General features: G+C 46.2%; 1 pseudogene; it reads right to left on the bottom strand.

Moving 5' to 3' along the window:
- Positions 1 to 5,762: 5,762 nt before the first annotated feature.
- LOC133628420 (tektin-3-like) overlaps positions 5,763 to 19,973 on the bottom strand; it is a 57,818-nt pseudogene continuing 43,607 nt past the window's right edge.

The raw sequence follows: 19,973 nt of genomic DNA, 5'->3' as shown, positions 1-19,973 counted from the left end.
TTAGAGCTTGCTCTCAATAAAGAAGAAGATTTCTGCTATCACTCACATTGAGTAGGACTGATTTCTTCCCACCCAGCTGAGAATCGGACCCTGGGTTGATCGCCGCATGAAGTCGGCTTAGAGCTGGATTTTCAGGCTTCGAGCCTGGTTTTCAGTCCTCAAGTCTGGTTCATTTTTCAGGCTTTGAGCCTGGTTTTAGGCTTCGAGTCTGGTTTGCAGACTTCGAGTCTGGTTCATTTTTCAGGCTTCGAGCCTGGTTTCAGGCTTCGAGATCGGTTTTTACGCCAAGAGCCGAAAATTTCGCGTCATATGGGAGCTATTCCCAATCCCACTCACTTGGACTGCTCAGTTACCATTGAAAAAATACAGACTGCTGGTTAAGTTATATGGGAGGTACAAAAAAGCTGGAAGGCAGACCCCACCTACAATAGTAAGTAGGTCCCCATGTAGTCTATCAGCCAGCATTGTGTCACATTTGCACCTTCTTTCCTTTGGGAGCTATCTCCAATCCCACTCACTTGGACTGCTCAGATCCCTTTAAAAACTACATGCTTTCCTTTAAGTTATACCACTGCGTATGGGAGCTACAAAAAACCAGGAACGCAGACCCCATCTACAGTAGTAAGTTTGTCCCCATGTAGTCTCTCAGCCAGCACTGTGCCATCCTTGAAGCTGCTTTCCTGTGGGAGCTATCTCCAATAACACTCACTTGTACTGCTCAGGTCCCGTTAAAAAAATATATGCTGTCGGTTAATTTATACCACTGCGTATGGGAGCTACAAAAAAGCTGGAAGGCAGACCCCAACTACAGTGTTAAGTAGGTTCCAATGTAGTCTATCAGCCAGCAGTGGGTCACATTTGCAGCTGCTTTCCTATGAGCGCTTTCTCCCGTCTGTATTGGAATAGGTCATGTTCATTAATCAAATCATGAACAAATAGTTGTGCAAGGAATCATTTAAAGTCTTTTTAAAAGTCTTTTAAAACTTTAACCGTAAATTCTCTACAATGTGCACAGGTGCAGTTGGCCAAGGTGCTTGTAGCCGGAACCATAGCTTGCGCATGAGCTGATAAGAGCCAAGAGATGAGTCCATGAGCGGGCCACTAGAGGAAGACTACTGACTTCATCCCAGTCACCACCCTACGACCACCAGGAGGCAGAAGAAGACCCCTAGCAACAAGACGGGCACATGCGCAGAGTACACCAGGGAGCGATGCAGTCGACCGATAAGAAGTGTATAAAAGGATTCTGATACGGGGGGGGGGGGGGGGGGGGGGGGGGGATCGCACACCGTTGGTGGAGCAGGGTCTCCCGGTCGCCCAGCGCTGCTTTGCTTATTTGCCGCTTCCTTAATAAATTTGATCTGTGAGTCATTTAAATTGGCCTGTGAACTTTTTCACAGCAACTTATAACAATTTGGTGCCGTGACTCGGATACAGGTAAATTTGGTATTGGATTCCCAGACTAGGGGGGCGCCCCATCTTTTGAGGACTGGTTATGAGCAGACCTCAATTTGTGAGTAAATGATAAGAAGACCGTTACCCAAGAGGAAACTGAATATGCGAGTCTCTGGATACCCCAACCTTCTAATAAGGTATCCTTGTTCGCTCTTAAGGAAAAGAAAGCTAAGAGCCCACCCGAAGAGGAGATTTGGTAGAGGATCCTCTGGGTGTGTCTGAGAGATTAAGGTCAGTTCTTAGGGCCGAATCTCTATACCTGGGATGAACTATATTATTCACAAAGGAGGAAAGGGAAATGATTCGAAGAGCAGGAATGAGAATTTGGGATCAACAGCACCAGGCAGGACCAGACGCAGATGTGAAATGGCCCTTGCAAAGGCCCAATTGTAATAATCAGATGGCGGAGCACAGAGCCCATATGGCAGACCTACGAGCCATCATTGTGCAGGGAATCAGAGAGTCTGTTCCCCGAGGACAGAATATTAACAAAGCATTCAATGAGAGACAGAGAAAAGACAAAACCCCGACTGATTGGCTTGAGAGATTATGTAAAAGCCTTCAACTGTACTCTGGTGTAGATCCAGCAGCTCCAGTGGGACATGCATTATTAAAGACCCAGTTTGTGGCAAAATCATGGGTAGACATCTGAAAGAAACTAGAAAAATTAGAAGACTGGTAAGAAAAAGGGCTAGAAAGGGAAACAAAAGCCTGGGAAACAGGTGCATTCAACAGGAAAAAAAAAAAAAGAATCAAAGGACGATGGAATGTTTTTAAGGAAGAATAGGGGGAGTCAGGGGCTCTATTTGCTGAGGACCACAAGAGTAATCGAGCCCTTGATAAAACTGAAGTTAGGTCCTCAGCGTCAGGAAGTAGAATTTTTAGTGGACTCGGGCTGAGAGATCTACGATCAGCCAGTGCTGTGTCACATTTGCAGCTGCTTTCCTGTGGGAGCTATCTCCAATCCCACTCACTTGGACATTTGAACTTCCATTGAAAAAATACAGACTGTCTGTAGAAGTTATACCCATGCGTATGTGAGCTACAAGAGAGCAGGAAGGCAGATCCCATCTACAATATTTAGTTGGTCCCCATGTAGTCTATCAACCAGCACTGTGTCACATTTGCACCTGTTTTTCTGTGGGAGCTATTAACAATCCCACTCACTTGGACTGCTCAACTCCCATTGAAAAAATATATGCTGTCGGTTAAGTTATACCACTGCGTATGGGAGCTACAAAAAAGCTGGAAGGCAGACCCCACCTACAGTAGTAAGTAGGTCCTCATGTAGTCTATCAGCCAGCAGTGTCACATTTGCAGCTGCTTTCCTGTGGCAGTTATCTCCAATCCCACTGACTTGGACTGCTCAGCTCCAATTGAAAAACTACATGCTGGCAGTAGAAGTTATACCACTGCGTATGGGAGCTACAAGAAAGCAGGAAGGGAAAAAGGGAAACCAGCTGTATTCTATCATGTCCTCTTTCCTCTAGCCAAGTCTCCACAAAACTCACCACATTTCCCCCGTTTTCTCTTTGGAAAATGATATTAGCCTGCCACATCCTCTCAAAAGTTCTTTCTATTGTCCGTTGAATACAATTTATAAAACAGGGAAACACTAACAATACAAATAAAACAATACCCATAAAGCCAATTCCATTCATTATAACATTTCGCAACCAAGGGCCTATTCCCCACCCCTTAAGTCATCCTTCAAGTCCTAATCCCTCTTCTTGTTTCAACTGATGGAATCCCTGTTGAAGCTCTTTCAGTTTGGCATGTATCGAGGTGGAATGGTCTGACAGGTTCATAGAACACGTGCCCTCAAATTCTTCACATCCATGTCCGTGGGCTAATAATAAAAAGTCTATTGCAGCTCTATTTTGTAACACCGCATGATTTACACTTTGAACGTCAGCTGTTAACATATCAATCATTTCTGAAGTTTTATTTAACTCGTCTTTAGTCCAACATCCTAACTGTTTAGCCAAGTTCATGGCCTTATTGGCTGCTCCTCCTGGCAAAAGGGTGGCAACTATGACTTGCTTCAGTTCACTCCAAAATCGTGGGGGACCAATATCAGTACAATCAAACTCATAATAACTACGTTTTTTGCGGGAGCTATTATTATGGTCAGCAAGCTGCATTAGCGTGGTTAAGTTAGGGTGGAATAAAGAAAGTTTCCCCAAATAACAGGGTCCACCCGGGGGATTTACTGCTATTCCGTTCCAGGCCCTTTCTCCACAGATTAAAAATATACCCGTGGGCAATTTCTTCGGTGATGTAATACTAGAGACATTACAGCTGGGATACAATTGCTTAAATACCGTTTCTGACTTCAAAGAAGAGTCTAAGGTGGCCCAATATTTTCAATTTCTATTAAAGTCATGGATATCCCGTGACATAAAACTTATCCAATTTCCCCCAGTTCTATTAGTACCGAAGCCTGCATTGGCACTTCCAAACAAGTCTGTTTCCTCAGGGGGTGAGGCTAATATGGTATTAAGGGACTTAATTATCTCACATTGACGTTTCCCATCTGAATGATAGTGAACACCGCTAATTGTGTTCAGCCCCGTCCTATTACACAAGGTGTTATTATCTACTAGTCCACAAAATTCCTCTGGATTCCATACGGGCAATCCTATCAAACACATTTTAAAAGGATTAGTAACCCCTCCCAAACTAAGACAAAGAGATGATTGACCGGTTTGATTAGCAAAGGTTATCCAAATATTATCTCTAGGCTGATTTAAATGCGTCAAGTTGTTAGCTTTTATAGTTACATTAAAAGCTATGGTTATAACAAAACACCTCATTATTATTCATTAAATTCACTGTCTTTTTGTTATATAACCTTCAGTCTTTTGATTGTTAGCCAGTCCTCCAATGACCGCAAGACGAGGGTGTATTTATTCTCCAATCTCTTCCTGTCCTTTTTCGTCAGATGATTTGATCTCCGCAGCTTCAAGGACAGCTCTTGTCCACCTGGCTGGCACCCAAATGGATCCTGTGGGAGAATCAACACACAAATACCCACGTCCCCAGTATGATACCTTGGCTGGAGGCTGCCATATCCCTGTTTTAGGCTCACGATATTTAACCCATATTTCTTTCTTCCCCTCCTTTTGTGCCTTTGGATTATGATGCATTATTACAGGTGGTAGCTCCTGTTCCCCCAAACACACACAGGTGGTTCATAATAAATAAGGCCTTTAACAATTTCATATGTGGGTCTTTCACATCCCCATATTTACCAAGATATCTTTTTAGAGTCCCATTAGCTCTTTCTATTATGGCCTGTCCTGTTGGGGAATGGGGAATCTCTGCTACATATTCAACTTCCCATTGACTCGAGAACTGTTCTATGCTTCTACTTATATAGGCCGACCCATTGTCTGTCTTTATTTTCTGAGGAATTCCCATTACCGCAAAACTACTATATAAATGACGCTCCACATGCATGGCCCTCTCCCCTGTCTGTGCTGTTGCCCAAACGAATTTGCTCCATGTGTCTATGGTTACATGCACATATTTTAGTCTTCCAAACTCTGCCACATGAGTGACATCCATCTGCCAAACTTCATTTGCAGATAATCCTCTAGGGTTCACCCCCAAGCCTAAGCCAACACCTACATTTTGATGGCTACAAATGGGACAAGCTCTAACAATAGCCTTTGCATCCTTTAGCGATAATTGAAACTCTCGGTTTAAGCCCCGTGCATTCTGATGAAACAGGGAGTGCGCTTCTCTGGCTAGTATCTGTTTGGACAGAGGCGTGTTATGCGTCACTGTTACCAGCTTACCTGCCCTAGCATTACCTTCTCCCAGCCCAATGTCCCATTTATGGCTCCTGATATGTATAACGGCATAAACATGCTCCCTAAGCTTTATTGCCTTCTCCAGCTGTATTAATAATTCAAATAGTCTGGGATTCTGAACTTTCTTAATGGAGGCGTCCTCGATTCTCTCTACGATACCTGCGACATAGAACGAGTCTGTAACCACATTCAGGGGCCCTTTCAGGTTCATCATGGCCCATACTACTGCCAACAGTTCCAAGGTTTGTAATGAGTCTTTCTCTTCTGCTTTTATTAGTTGGTGCTTCCACTCCCCTTCCTCTTGCCAGGTTATTGCCGCCGTTCTAGACTTTCTTCCTGCATCCGTGTATGCTGTTAACGCATCCGCGATGGGGGCTGGCTCTCGTTTGGGTCGTACTAGCCAATTCCATTTTCCTAGCCATTGTAATGGTGCTTTTATTATTTTGTCTGTTGCTACTATACTGCCGCCACCTAAGAGCGCCTCCTGAAGATCTTCTGTATTGTCTAAATACCATTGTAAAGAGTCTTTTTTCATTGGTATCCTTATCGTATGCGGCTCAGCACCAGTTACTTGTAATGCTCTTTCATGACCCTTTTTTATTAGTCCCGCCAACATCTCAATTTTTTGAAAAAGGGTTTTTGTTTGTTGTAAGGCTGGGGAAATCCATTCTAGAACCCATACCTCCGCCGTTTTCTTTTGAGATTGTGTCAAGGCCCCAAGCAAATACTTTTTGCTATACCTGATGGTTAAGTCAATAGGTAAGTCAACATCGTGACGTCGGACCTGCCCTTGTATGACACAGTCCGTAATTTGTTGAAGCGCATCCTGAAGCTCTGGTGTTACCTATATTTGACGCGTGGGGTTGGTTCCTTTCAAAAGTGGTCGTAGTTTTTCTAACAACTCGTTGGGTATTCCCACTATTAGTTTTAACCATTGCAGTTCTCCTAAAAGCTTCTGAGCATCATTCGGGGTCTTTATTTGTAGTTGGAGCTGTAGCTTCTGTGGTACTACGAGCTGTTCTGATAAAGACCATCCAAGATATTTCCATGGAGCTGTACGCTGAACCTTTCCTGGAGCTATCACAAGGTGGCATTGAGCCAGTGCCTGTCGAATCTCCTCCACCTGTTGTTCCGTAAATGGTACAAGCTGAGAAAAGAGGATATCATCCATATAATGGTAGATGATAACGTTAGGCCATTGTCATCGAAGGGGTTGTCAGGCTGCGTCAACATACAGCTGACAGATAGTTGGGCTGTTACGCATGCCTTGGGGCAAAACTGTCCATTCAAAACGATGGTCGGGACCTTCGCTATTTATTGCAGGCAAGGTAAAAGCAAACCGTTGTGTATCCCGCTGATGTAAGGCAATGGTAAAAAAGCAGTCCTTTAGATCTACGATTAACAGTGGCCAACACTGTGGAATCATAGCCAGAGTGGGTAGTCCTGGCTGCAATGCTCCCATAGGTTCCATTTGTTCATTTACTGCACGTAGGTCATGTAACAAACGATACTTGCCAGATCTCTTTTTAATAACAAATATAGGAGTGTTCCACGGGCTTGTAGATAACTTTAAATGTCCTTGGGCAAGTTGCTCTTGCACTAACTCATGAGCATGCTCAAGACTTTCCCTTTTTAAAGGCCATTGCTTAACCCATACTGGCTTGGCTGTTTTCCAGGTAATAGGAAGTGGGAAAGTCCATGCAACGGCCATTATGCCAAAGGGTGCTCGTTTGTTAAGACCATTCCTATCTGGGCTAGTATGTCTCGACCAATAAGACATTGCACGGTTGGAGGCAGCTGCACAACAGAAAAAGTAGCACTTATGGTTTTCTCATCCACATGAACCAAGATGGATGGAGAGCGACTAGCCAGAGTAAGTCCTCCTACCCCAGTCACAGTAGTTGCTGCCGGTTGCAGGGGCCGGTGTTGTGGCCAACATCTTGGGCTGATAATGCTGGAATCTGCCCCCGTGTCCAATAATCCCATCAAGGACCTTTTTTGTCCTTGAAATTCAAGGTCTATTTTGTGTCTAGGCCTTTCACTGAGATCCATAGTCAACAGTGTAAGTCCTCCCGTGGAGCCAAATCCCCCTTCTCCTCTTAAGTCCTCTTTTATTGGTCTTATTCCTTTTGACATTTGTTCCAATGGTATTAATTGCGCAGTTCTCTGATTTTTCATCATTTGTATGGGTGGAAAGGGGGTGTGGGCCATGATCATAATTTCTCCCAAATAATCCGCATCAATAACTCCGGGGAGAACAGAGTCCAAGCATGGTAGTTGACGAGCGTCCTAACAACAATGCGCCCACTGTTTGTCCCCCTATAGTTATTGGACCTTTCACTCCGGGTGGGTATCTTCTGTGGGCTTGTTGTCATAATGGTAACATCTACTGCTGCTGCCAGGTCCATTCCGAGGCTCCCACTTGTGGCTGGCTGGAGGCAGCTGCTGACATCTGTTGAGCTGCAGCGGCGACTTGTGTCTGAGCGCGGCCACTGCGGTTCGATGCGCTCGAATTGGAGTTTCCCGACTGCGACGACACGCCCCGGTGTCGTGATTGTCCGTTTGGCATTTTTGACACCAGATTCCTGTAGCATTGTATTCACGACGGGAATGTCCCATTCCGCCACACCGGTAGCACTTTATTCGTGCACTGGAAGAGCCCCTTTGAGTGGTCACAGCGGATGCTTGAAGGGGTGCAAGGGCGGCCAACACCTGATTCTGAGTTGCTTTCGCCTGTTCCTTTAATCCTAATCCCAATTCCTTAATAGCTTCCACGAGGAAAACTTGTTGACCTGTTGGGACCTGGGCCATACGCTCTAAAGCGTCTTCAATTGACCAATTGGCTCCTAACGTACTCAATACTGTCTGGTAGCTGGATTACAATTCTGTAGGGCGCACTATTTTAGCAAGGTGCCACGCATATATTCCGGAACTCCAGCCCTCTCTATGGCGGAGGCAACTTTCAATAAAGGTCCCGAACGTTTCATCCCGACCTTGTTTGATTCCCATATATATTGGCACTCCACCTGGGTCCTTTACCTTTTCCATAGCCTCCCTTACTAATCGCATTGCCTCTCTACACTTTAGGCCGGCACTCCTGTTCCTCAGGAGGGGCTGATGGCTCACATGGTTCTCGTACCCCGTCCGTGCCTCTAGGGCCATTTTCTACACGCGGGCGTGGGAGCATTACTTTTGAGACGGTAGGAGTCAGCGGGATGGATTGGAACCAGTCACGCTCATAGTTTTTATTCTTACTCTATGCTGCTGATGTGTGCTCAGCAGCCTTCTTTTCTGCCGAATGTTGCAGCAGCTCATTGTGCACTATCCTCCAAAGCTTCCCTAACTTTTTAGCTGTCTTATCGTCCTCCAGGGTAGCTTCCAACAGAAAAACCCCAAATTTACGCCATTTGCTCAATTCATGTACTGTATGTGGATTCTGAAACACTCCCTTAGCATACCCATAAGCAAACAACCCTGGTAGGTCCTTCTGCAGATCTATAAACTTTATCTGCCGCTTCTGCAAGAATGTAGTAAATAAATCATATGTCACTTGCCTTTCCATACCTATTATCGTCAGCGCGCTGTTGCAGCCCTTCAAGGTCTGGCGGCACATATCGGCCAGGCTCGTCTATACGGTCACCCAGGGCACGGCATGTTCCCAATTTTCACGCTTATTGCCGTCCTTGTTGCGTAGGACCCGAACCCCTTTGTCGCTCCGCCGTGGCGCCAAGTCGCTATCACGTCGGGGTCACCATTTGCTGAAGACGACGGGAGACAGTCACACCCTGTAGTGCTGAGCAAGTCTCAACTTTATTTGCAAAGATAAAACTCTTTTATAGATACAATAATCAGGCTCACAAATATTGCAAAAGCTAAGCTCATCATTGGTTCCCAGTTTAATGTCAATCCTGCCCCTGTTTCAACATAATTCGGACGCTTGTGGCTGCTCAACCCAAACTAAGTTCCTGTTTTCTCATCCTGTTGTCATACAACTCTCTTGCTTAAGGACACCACGTCCTTGAGCAAGGGTCCAATATCTTACCGCTTAATGCTTACTTCCTAACCAGCTGTATTCTATCATGTCCTCGCATGTTAGATGCAAGATTTGCATCTAACTGGGAACCAATGATGAGCTTCTACCTTCTAAAAAGTAATGCTTCCCCTCCCCCCGCTTGTAGCGCAGGGAGAGGCACCGACAATAGTGCCCAGAGAGGCACCGAGAGTAGCGCCGGCAGAAGCGCCGGGAGAGGCATCGAGAGCAGCACGGGGAGTAGCACCGAGAGTAGTGGCGGGAACGGCGCTGAGGCGGATGATACCGAGAAAATAGAAAAGTCAGCCACCCCCACGATCCGCCAAAGTTGGCGTCTGACGGAAATGGAGGCGGGACAAAGGGGAAAAGTCAGCCGCCTCGTTGGCCACTGAAGATGAGTGATCTACGTGGAGGAGTGGCAGAAATGAGAGCTAGAAGACGGAGTCTGGTGAGGAGATGGGGGGTGGTGCGGTACGTGGAGTGAAGAAAAAAGTTCTCCTCTACACAAGAGTTTTTACAAAGTCAGAAAGGCGAAGGGGCTTCGGAGCAGAACCCCCGCGGGAGAGCTGCTTCCCATTCGAGCCCAGCACACCGAGTTACCCCTGGGACGACTTGCAGGGGGAATGCCAAGCGGGCGGAGTCGGGCGGGGGGTGCAGCGCAGGATGATCAGAGGAGAGTGGGGGAGCGAGACCCCATGTTAGACTGGGCACCATCGGGCACGCGAGGGAAGACAAAGAAAACATAGGAGAGAGTAATACCGGCTGCGCCGCCGGCGCCGGGGACAGCACGGAGGGAGCCAGACCCCTCCCTGCCCCTTCCATCCGCAGCCATCGCCGCCACGCAGCGCTTCCCGCACCCGGTCAGTGTCTCCGGGGTGCCTCCCCACACACACCTCGCGTCGACACGGCCGACCCCAGACCTCATGGACCGCTGGCGTCATCCTTTCCATCCTCAGTCCCTTGCCTCAAAGAGTGTAAAAACTGTTGGTTGTGATGTTATGCATTTTGCTGTAAATGTGATGATGAATACTGGTTTTCCTACAGTGGAAACTTTCTAAGGTGTTTTAGGTGTCAGGAATGGATCTTGGAAGAACAGAACATTTTGACATTGAGAAGCTAAAAGGTGGTTTATGTTTTAGACTCATTGGTGAAGTATTGATCAGGAGTAAAAAAAAAAAAAAAAAAGGGGGGGGGATTTTGTCATACTATTGATGCTTCAAATGGTTGGGGTAAATGGTTTTAGGCAATTTCAACAACCCAAGGAAAACATGTGGCTTACACAGGCCAAAGCAATCAATCAGTCTACAATATGTTTATCAATGGCCACTCCAGATCATCCTTTTTCTACCTGTTTGGTGGGAGTTCCATCAGATGTGGCACAATGGCCCTGTACCAAATGCATTAAAAACAAATCCCTTAGTTAAGGGTAATCGCAAAGTTGACAGCTGGGATTTGATCATTTCATGGTTGCCAATAATGACAACAGAGCCACAGGAGTTAGAATTATTGGGATCTATAAAGATGGATTTTTGTGTTATGTTTAGTTTTACCAGCAATACCAAAACATATGGGACAGAATGTGTATCCCATCCTGGGCGTGTATAAGAACACAACATCTTGGTGCAATTATACTTCACCAAAAAGATCCAGGTCTAGTCTTGTGCCTGTACAGTTACCAAAGGGAATTTTTCTGATCTGTGGGGACCAGACATGGCCTGGAATACCCTGGAGATTACAAAGGGGACCATGCAGTTTGGGACAACTGACGATCTTGATGCCTAATCACACAATGATTTGAAACATCTTTGTCCAAAACAATTTGTGCATGCATTTACTGGTGAATGTGATGATTATGTTACCTTTGGTCTCCCTCAGCAATAATAGCAACTAGTATATTTGCTCCAGGTGTAGGAGTATCTGCTTTATTAACTCAACTATGCATATTAGGATACTGGCCTAGCAAACAAAGTAACCAAACCTCAATGACATTAGAAGACTTGATTAGTAATGTAAGTAGTATTAGCCATACAACTTTGCAACATAGACCTACTAGAGATTTTACCTTTAGCACAAGTATAATAACTTTGTTTGTCAGCTGTGGTTTTTTTTTTTTTTCAGTGGATAAGAAGAAGCTTACCAGGAATGAGTTGCTAAACTAATGTGCAGATTGTCTTTGAGCTGCTCTCGACTGTGAGAAACGAAGAAGCAAAAATACCTACAAGATAACAACTTCGAGCAAGGAGGAGGCTGAGGCAGCGTGTGAAACTGCAAGGCTTGTCACAGAAAACTACAGCTGGCTTTTAGAGAAAGGACCAATTAGAAGTACTATAAACACGCTAGCTTTTGCTGCTGATTATAGAAGTCTGATGCGTGTTAGTAAAATTTGAGTTATAGGCTGCCCGGAGGGATCATGGACATACCAGCTATTCCCATGCATTGAGCCACGGTATCCCTCACACTAGCCAGGGACAGACGGTCGTTAAATGCGCTCACAGTTCAACCGTCTTAGGGAGGGGGGAGATCATGGGACGTAGAAGATATAACGGTCTACTGAGTCTCTCTTGCAGATTGATGTGTTTCTCGGAGTGCTCGCCGTGATGCGGATCAAGATGGAGTCACTCAACTATTGGTAACACTGAATAGTGAAGTGGAACACGACCAGCACCTGATCATATCTTCCGGCAATTGGCTCAGCTAGCATATGTGCTGGGCAGACACTCTATGTATCAGCCCGTGCCACAGGACACTGGAGTCATCGAGCATAGGGAGCAGGAGATGTGGTAGGCGTCCGGAAGATCTTGGGTTGTAACATGAGAGGTGGAAGGTACGGAAGAGGGGGGCACGGGGTGGAGTGAGAGGAGGTGCTGGTGGTAGCAGATATAAGCACATGGGCCAGCCTATATAAGTAGAAGTATAGAACAGTTTATGAGGCAATGGGGAGTGTAGTGGGTCTGGGACGGTAGTGATTTTCCACAGCAGGTCCTGCAGTGCTGTGCTTACTGTTGATATCAATATTATGACTACCGCTTGCACAACATCGGGGCTGTCCCTCCAGCATTCCTTCCCCCACCTTCACCAATAGCTGTGAGTGGGCATGATCTTGGGAGGGGACTATGGCCAGGACAGCTGACCCAGGCTGACAAAGGAGATATTCCATACCATATGACGTCAGCTCAGTAATATAAACTGGGGGAAAGGAGCAGGAAGGGGAGGCGAGATGCATTTCTGGCCTTCCCAAAGCAACCGCTACGCGTAACTCTCACGAGATGGTGGCCGGACATCGCTGCTGATGGGAAGTAGAGAGTAACAGCTTATCTGCTTCTGCTTTGCTTCCCGCGCGCGCAGCTTTGCTGCTTATTTATTAAACTGCTTTTATCTCAACCCACGAGATTCCCATCTTTTTTTTCTCCCCTTCCCTGACTTGCTTCTCAGGAGGTGGGGGGTAAAGCGGTGTGGTGGGCACCTGGCATCCAGCCAGGCTCAAACTACCACAGCCCTTTTGGCGCCCAACGTGGGGCGAGATAATTGCAGATTTACATTAACTGCATTGCAATTACAGTAAACCAATGAGAGCAAAGTTCCTGTGCTGTTCACGGAGCCTTGCTGCTATGCAGCTTATCTTACACTTTCTAATGTTTGGGAACACGATGCTCCTAACATTGACTCTCGGCTGTGCTTTAACCTTAATAGCTTTGCTAAGCTGGCTATATAATTTTGTGAAGAGGATGAAAGCGCCTGGGAACATGATGGCCCAAATAATAATAGCAAGTCTCATTCTGTTACTGATGAATTTAGTGTGCTGTGGGAGCTATCTTGTGGAGGCCATGGGGCAAAGCACCTCTTTCTCCTCAGCTCGGACTGATCTAGACAATTCTGTTACACAGACTTCCCAGGTCCTTAGTCACCCTTATACGAGAGTTTTAATATTACTAATTAACATGGTTGGTATATTATATATCTTGTGGAATCTGGAGTCATCTGGGTATCAGAGAGTACAAATTTGTGATGGAAACATGTTAAAATGCCCCCTGAAGCGGCCAGTCCCTGGGTGGCAGGGTATGTGGATGAATTTAGGCAAATTCCTAGGACGGTTATCACCTCCTGTAATCTGGGATTTTACATCTGAACAGATAAAAAACCCTGCTTTACTGACACGCTACCTGATAGAAGGGTGTCTTACCTACCCTAATGAGGCCCATCAGGTTCAGGCACTATACTGGGGCCTAGCCTCTGCCTACCGAGCTGCATTCCAGTCCTCTCAGAGAACTGTGATTGAAATGGAAACACAAACGGTACCTGAGACCAACATAGTTGAGTCAGTCGCAGTCCAGCCCTCTCAGAGAACTGTGATTGAAATGGAAACTCAAACGGTACCTGAGACCAACATAGTTGAGTCAGTCGCAGTCCAGCCCTCTCAGAGAACTATGGCCGAGGTGGAAATTCAAACTATACCTGAGACTACCATGGTTGAGTCAGGGAACCAAACAACAACCACAGTGGTTGCCCCAGTAGTGAAAAAGAAGCAGTGGATAAGGAGGTCAAGTCCATATCATCGATTAGTAAGGGCAGACGAGGAGGAAGAGGAAAGGCTAGAAGAAGAAACTGGTCCTTCGGTAAGGAGATCAGGAGAAGTGAAAGAAATCGAAAAGGAAATGGAAACTACTCGGTCCCTCACCTCAACAGAACTTAGAGATATGCGAAAAGATTACAGTCGCCAGCCAGGTGAGCGGATTGGTGCCTGGCTGCTCCGATGCTGGGATAATGGGGCTGACAGTCAACAATTGGAAGGCAGAGAAGCCCAACAGCTAGGATCTCTTGCTAGGGACCGGGGAATTGATAAAGGCATTGGAAAGAAAACCTCAGTTTGTAGTCTCTGGAAACGACTCCTCTCAAGTGTACGGGCAAGATACCCATTCAAGGAAGACCTTGTAAATGCCCGAGGAAAGTGGACTAGAGCTGATGAAGGGATCCAATATCTAAGGGAATTAGCTGTGTTGGAAGTCATCTATGGTGATCTGGATAATGTCGAGGCCTCCACAGATCCAGACGATGTCCAGTGTACACGGGCCATGTTGAGAAAAGTGATCCAGAGTGCCCCAGCTACATATTCTAATATCCTGGCAATGGTGTATCATCCAGACATGGACATACCAACAGTGGAGAGGGTATCTTCTTGGTTACAGAACTATGAAGAGAGCCTCTGCACCTCCTCATCAGTGTGGGATGATGGCCTGATTGTTAGATCTGCCTCAAGAACTCAGTCATCCACTGTCCCGACCAGGGGAAAGGGAAGTCCCAGACGCAGGAGTACACCGCGAAATGAACTCTGGCTCTTTTTGCGTGGCCAAGGAGAGGATATGAGGAAGTGGGATGGTGAACCCACTTTTAAGCTAGAAGCGTGTGTACGTGAACTAAGGGGGAAGACAGCTGTTAGAAAAGGACCGCCCAGGAGAGCTGTCAGCAGAGTGGCTGCCAAACCAAAAGAGGACAATCAACAATCTCCAAGACATAGAAGAACTGCAACTACTTCCTTCGAAGCCAATGAGGAGACTTCAGGTCTGCAATTGCAAGGATCAGATAGCGAATACTCTGATGAAGAACAGAAATAGAGGGTCCCTGCCTCCAGCCAGGAGGAGGAAAGGGATGACCGAATCTACTGGACTGTGTGGGTTCGATGGCCTGGCACATCAAACCCACAAAGGTATAAAGCCTTAGTAGACACAGGGACACAGTGTACATTGATGCCATCAAGGTATAGAGGCACAGATTCTGTCTGGATCTCTGGAGTGACAGGGGGATGTGAAGAATTATCTGTATTAGAGGCTGAAGTGAGCTTAACAGGGGACAAATGGAAAAAACACCCCATTGTGACTGGTCCAGAGGCCCCTTGTATTCTTGGCATAGACTACCTCAGGAGAGGGTACTTCAAAGACCCCAAGGGGTATCGATGGGCTTTTGGTATAGCCACTGTAGATACAGAGAAAATCAAACAACTCTCTAATTTACCTGGCCTCTCAGAAGACCCTTTTGTTGTGGGATTGCTGCAAGTTCAAGAGCAACAGGTACCAATTGCTACCAGGACAGTGCACCGGAGGCAATATCGCACGAACCGAGATTCCCTGGCTCCCATCCGTGAGTTGATTCATCAACTGGAGGCTCAAGGAGTAATTAGCAAAACTCATTCTCCATTTAATAGTCCCATATGGCCTGTGAAAAAATCTGATGGAGGGTGGAGGTTAACAGTAGACTATCGTGGCCTGAACGAAGTGACACCACCACTGAGTGCTGCTGTACCAGACATGTTAGAGCTCCAGTATGAACTGGAGTCAAAAGCAGCCAAGTGGTATGCTACGATTGACATCGCTAATGCATTCTTCTCAATTCCATTGGCAGCAGAGTGCAGGCCACAATTTGCCTTCACATGGAGAGGTGTCCAATATACCTGGAATCGATTGCCCCAGGGGTGGAAACATAGTCCTACTATTTGCCATGGTCTAATCCAAACTGTGCTGGAAACGGGTGATGCCCCTGAACATTTACAGTACATTGATGACATAATTGTATGGGGCAACAAGGCAGAAGAAGTGTTTGAGAAAGGGAAAAGAATAATACAGATTCTCCTGAAAGCTGGTTTTGCTATAAAAAGAAACAAAGTAAAGGGACCTGCACAAGAGATACAGTTTTTGGGCATAAAATGGCAAGATGGGCGTCGGCATGTGCCTATGGATGTTGTGAATAAAATAGCTACTATGTCTCAACCGACTAATAAGAAAGAAACACAAGCTTTCCTGGGCCTTGTGGGATTCTGGAGGATGCATATCCCAGGTTATAGTCAGCTTGTGAGCCCTCTCTTTAGAGTAACCAGAAAGAAGAACTGTTTTGAGTGGGGCCTTGAGCAACAACAAGCTTTTCAACAAATTAAACAGGAAATAGCTCGTGCAGTCGCCCTTGAGCCCATCCGTACAGGATCAGATGTGCAGAATATCCTCTACACTGCCGCTGGAGAGCATGGTCTCACCTGGAGCCTCTGGCAGAAAACATCTGGAGAAACCCGAGGTCGACCATTAGGGTTTTGGAGCCGAGGATATCGAGGATCGGAAGCCCACTACACCCCAACTGAAAAAGAAATACTAGCAGCATATGAGGGACTTCGAGCTGCTTCAGAAGTCATTGGCACAGAAGCTCATCTCCTCTTGGCACCACGTCTGCCTGTGTTACACTGGATGTTCAAAGGGAAAACCCCTTCTATACATCATGCAACCAGCGCTACATGGAGTAAGTGGATGGCGTTGATTACACAACGATCTCGGCTGGGGAAATCTAATCGCCCAGGAATCCTGGAAGAAATCATGGACTGGCCAGAAGGCAGAGATTTTGGAGCATTGCCTGAGGAAGTAGCTCGTGCCCAAGAGGCACCACCATATAATGAACTGTCAGAAGATGAGAGGCATTATGCTTTGTTTACTGATGGATCCTGCCGCGTGGTAGGAAATCATCGTAAGTGGAAAGCTGCTGTGTGGAGTCCCACACGACGAGTTGTTGAGGCCACTGAAGGAGAAGGTGAGTCAAGCCAGTTTGCTGAAGTGAAGGCTATCCAACTAGCTCTAAAGATTGCAGAACGAGAGAAGTGGCCAGTACTCTATCTTTACACTGACTCCCGGATGGTGACTAATGCTCTATGGGGATGGCTACAGCAATGGAAGAAGACCAACTGGCAGCGCAAGGGTAAACCCATCTGGGCTGCTGCATTATGGCAAGACATTGCTGCTCGGGTGGAAAATATGACTCTGAAGGTACGTCATGTAGATGCTCATGTGCCAAAAAGCCGTGCCAATGAAGAACAATGGAATAACCAACAGGTAGATAAAGCTGCTAAAATTGAACTAGCTCAGGTAGATCTAGACTGGGAGCGTAAATGTGAGCTATTTATAGCTCGATGGGCCCATGAAACATCAGGACATCTGGGAAGAGATGCAACATATAGATGGGCTCGTGATCGAGGGGTGGACTTGACCATGGAAGCCATCACACAGGTCACCCATGAATGTGAAACATGTGCCGCAATCAAGCGAGCCACACGAATCAAGTCTCCCTGGAACAGAGGCCGATGGCTGGGTTTTCAGTATGGTGAGGCCTGGCAAATTGACTATGTTGGACCACTACCACGAACACATCAAGGCAAGCGGTATATACTCCCCATGGTGGAAGCAACTACTGGTTGGTTGGAAACATACTCTGTAAACCACGCCACTGCCCGAAATACTGTCTTGGGTCTTGAAAGGCAAGTTTTGTGGCGACACGGCACTCCAGAAAGAATTGAATCAGATAATGGAACTCATTTTCGAAATAATCTCATAAACTCCTGGGCAAAGAAACATGGCATTGAGTGGATATACCACATCCCCTATCACCCTCAAGCCTCTGGAAAGATTGAGAGATATAATGGGTTACTAAAGACCATGTTGAGAGCACTGGGCAATGGGGCATGGAAGCAGTGGGATAAAAATTTAGCAGAAGCCACTTGGCTGGTCAATAGCAGAGGTTCAACTAACCGTCCTGGTCCTGCCCAAACAAAACCACTACACACTGTGGGAGGAGATAAGGTCCCCGTAGTGCACCCAGGGAAATGGCTGGGGAAGGCAGTATGGGTTGCACCTCCCATGGGAAAAGGCAAGCCCATTCGTGGGATTGTCTTTGCTCAAGGGCCTGGCTGTACTTGGTGGGTGATGAGAAAGGATGGGGAAACTCGATGTGTACCTCAAGGAGACTTAACCTTGGGGGAAAAATAACCTGTTATGTGAGTTATCTGTTGTAGATGAACTTTGCAAGAAAAACCGGACAAGTGGACAAACCAAGCCGGTGCTGGTGCCCAACACTGAACATACTGTTTCCCCTGGCCTGGATATTCATCTTGATGGATGAGACAGAAGTTATGACCTGCTCCAGTGAACATCTACAGAGGATGAAAGATATAAGAATGTTGTTTGTTTGTTTGATGCAAGATGCAAGAGGGAATACAAGAATGATGTTTGTCTGTTGAAGAGTGGGGGTACTGGTTAATGAGAGTATATAAGAATGTATATGGATTGTTAAGATGGTTTGTCTGAGCATGACATAAATGGTATGGAATAAGGGGTGGAGACTGTAGTGGGTCTGGGACGGTAGTGATTTTCCACAGCAGGTCCTGCAGTGCTGTGCTTACTGTTGATATCAATATTATGACTACCGCTTGCACAACATCGGGGCTGTCCCTCCAGCATTCCTTCCCCCACATTCACCAATAGCTGTGAGTGGGCATGATCTTGGGAGGGACTATGGCCAGGACAGCTGACCCAGGCTGACAAAGGAGATATTCCATACCATATGACGTCAGCTCAGTAATATAAACTGGGGGAAAGGAGCAGGAAGGGGAGGCGAGATGCATTTCTGGCCTTCCCAAAGCAACCGCTACGCGTACTGAAGCCCTGCTTCTCGGGAGGTGGCCGGACATCGCTGCTGATGGGAAGTAGAGAGTAACAGCTTATCTGCTTCTGCTTTGCTTCCCGCGCGCGCGGCTTTGCTGCTTCTTTATTAAACTGCTTTTATCTCAGCCCACGAGATTCCCATCTTTTTTTTCTCCCCTTCCCTGGCTTGCTTCTCGGGAGGTGGGGGGTAAAGCGGTGTGGTGGGCACCTGGCATCCAGCCAGGCTCAAACTACCACAGGGAGTTAAACATGTAGCAGGGATTCCCCATTCCCCCACAGCACAGGCCATAATAGAAAGAGCTAATGGGACTCTAAAAAGATATCTTGGTAAATATGGGGATGTGAAAGACCCACATAGGAAATTGTTAAAGGCCTTATTTGTTATGAACCACCTGTGTGTGTTTGGGGAAAAGGAGCTACCATCTGTAATAATGCATCATAATCCAAAGACACAAAAGGAGGGGAAGAAAGAAATATGGGTTAAATATTGTGACAGGGATATGGCAGCCTCCGGCCAAAGTATTATTATGGGGACGTGGGTATTTGTGTGTTGATTCTCCCACAGGATCCATTTGGGTGCCAGCCAGGTGGACAAGAGCTGTCCTTGAAGCTGCGGAGATCAAACCATCTGACGAAAAAGGACAGGAAGAGATTGGAGAATAAATACACACTTGTCTTGCGGTCATTGGAGGACTGGCTAACAATCAAAAGACTGAAGGTTATATAACAAAAAGACAGTGAATTTAATGAATAATAATGAGGTGTTTTGTTATAACCATAGCTTTTAGTATAACTATAATTGCTAACAGCTTGACGCATTTTTATCAGCCTAGAGATAATATTTGGATAACCTTTGCTAATCAAACTGGTCAATGATCTCTTTGTCTTAGTTTGGGAGGGGTTACTAATCCTTTTAAAACGTGTTTGATAGGATTGCCCGTATGGAATCCAGAGGAATTTTGTGGACTAGTAGATAATAACACCTTGTGTAATAGGACGGGACTGAACACAATTAGCGATGATCACGATCATTCAGATGGGAAACGTCAATGTGAGATAATTAAGTCCCTTAATACCACATTAGCCTCACCCCCTGAGGAAACAGACTTGTTTGGAAGTGCCAATGCAGGCTTCGGTACTAATAGAACTGGGGGAAATTGGATAAGTTTTATGTCACGGGATATCCATGACTTTAATAGAAATTGA

The sequence above is a fragment of the Colius striatus genome, chromosome W (genome assembly GCF_028858725.1).
Source record: "Colius striatus isolate bColStr4 chromosome W, bColStr4.1.hap1, whole genome shotgun sequence".
Classification (NCBI taxonomy): Eukaryota; Metazoa; Chordata; class Aves; order Coliiformes; family Coliidae; genus Colius; species Colius striatus.
The sequence above is the reverse complement of the archived record's forward strand: the minus strand, read 5'-3'. Positions and strand labels throughout refer to the sequence as shown.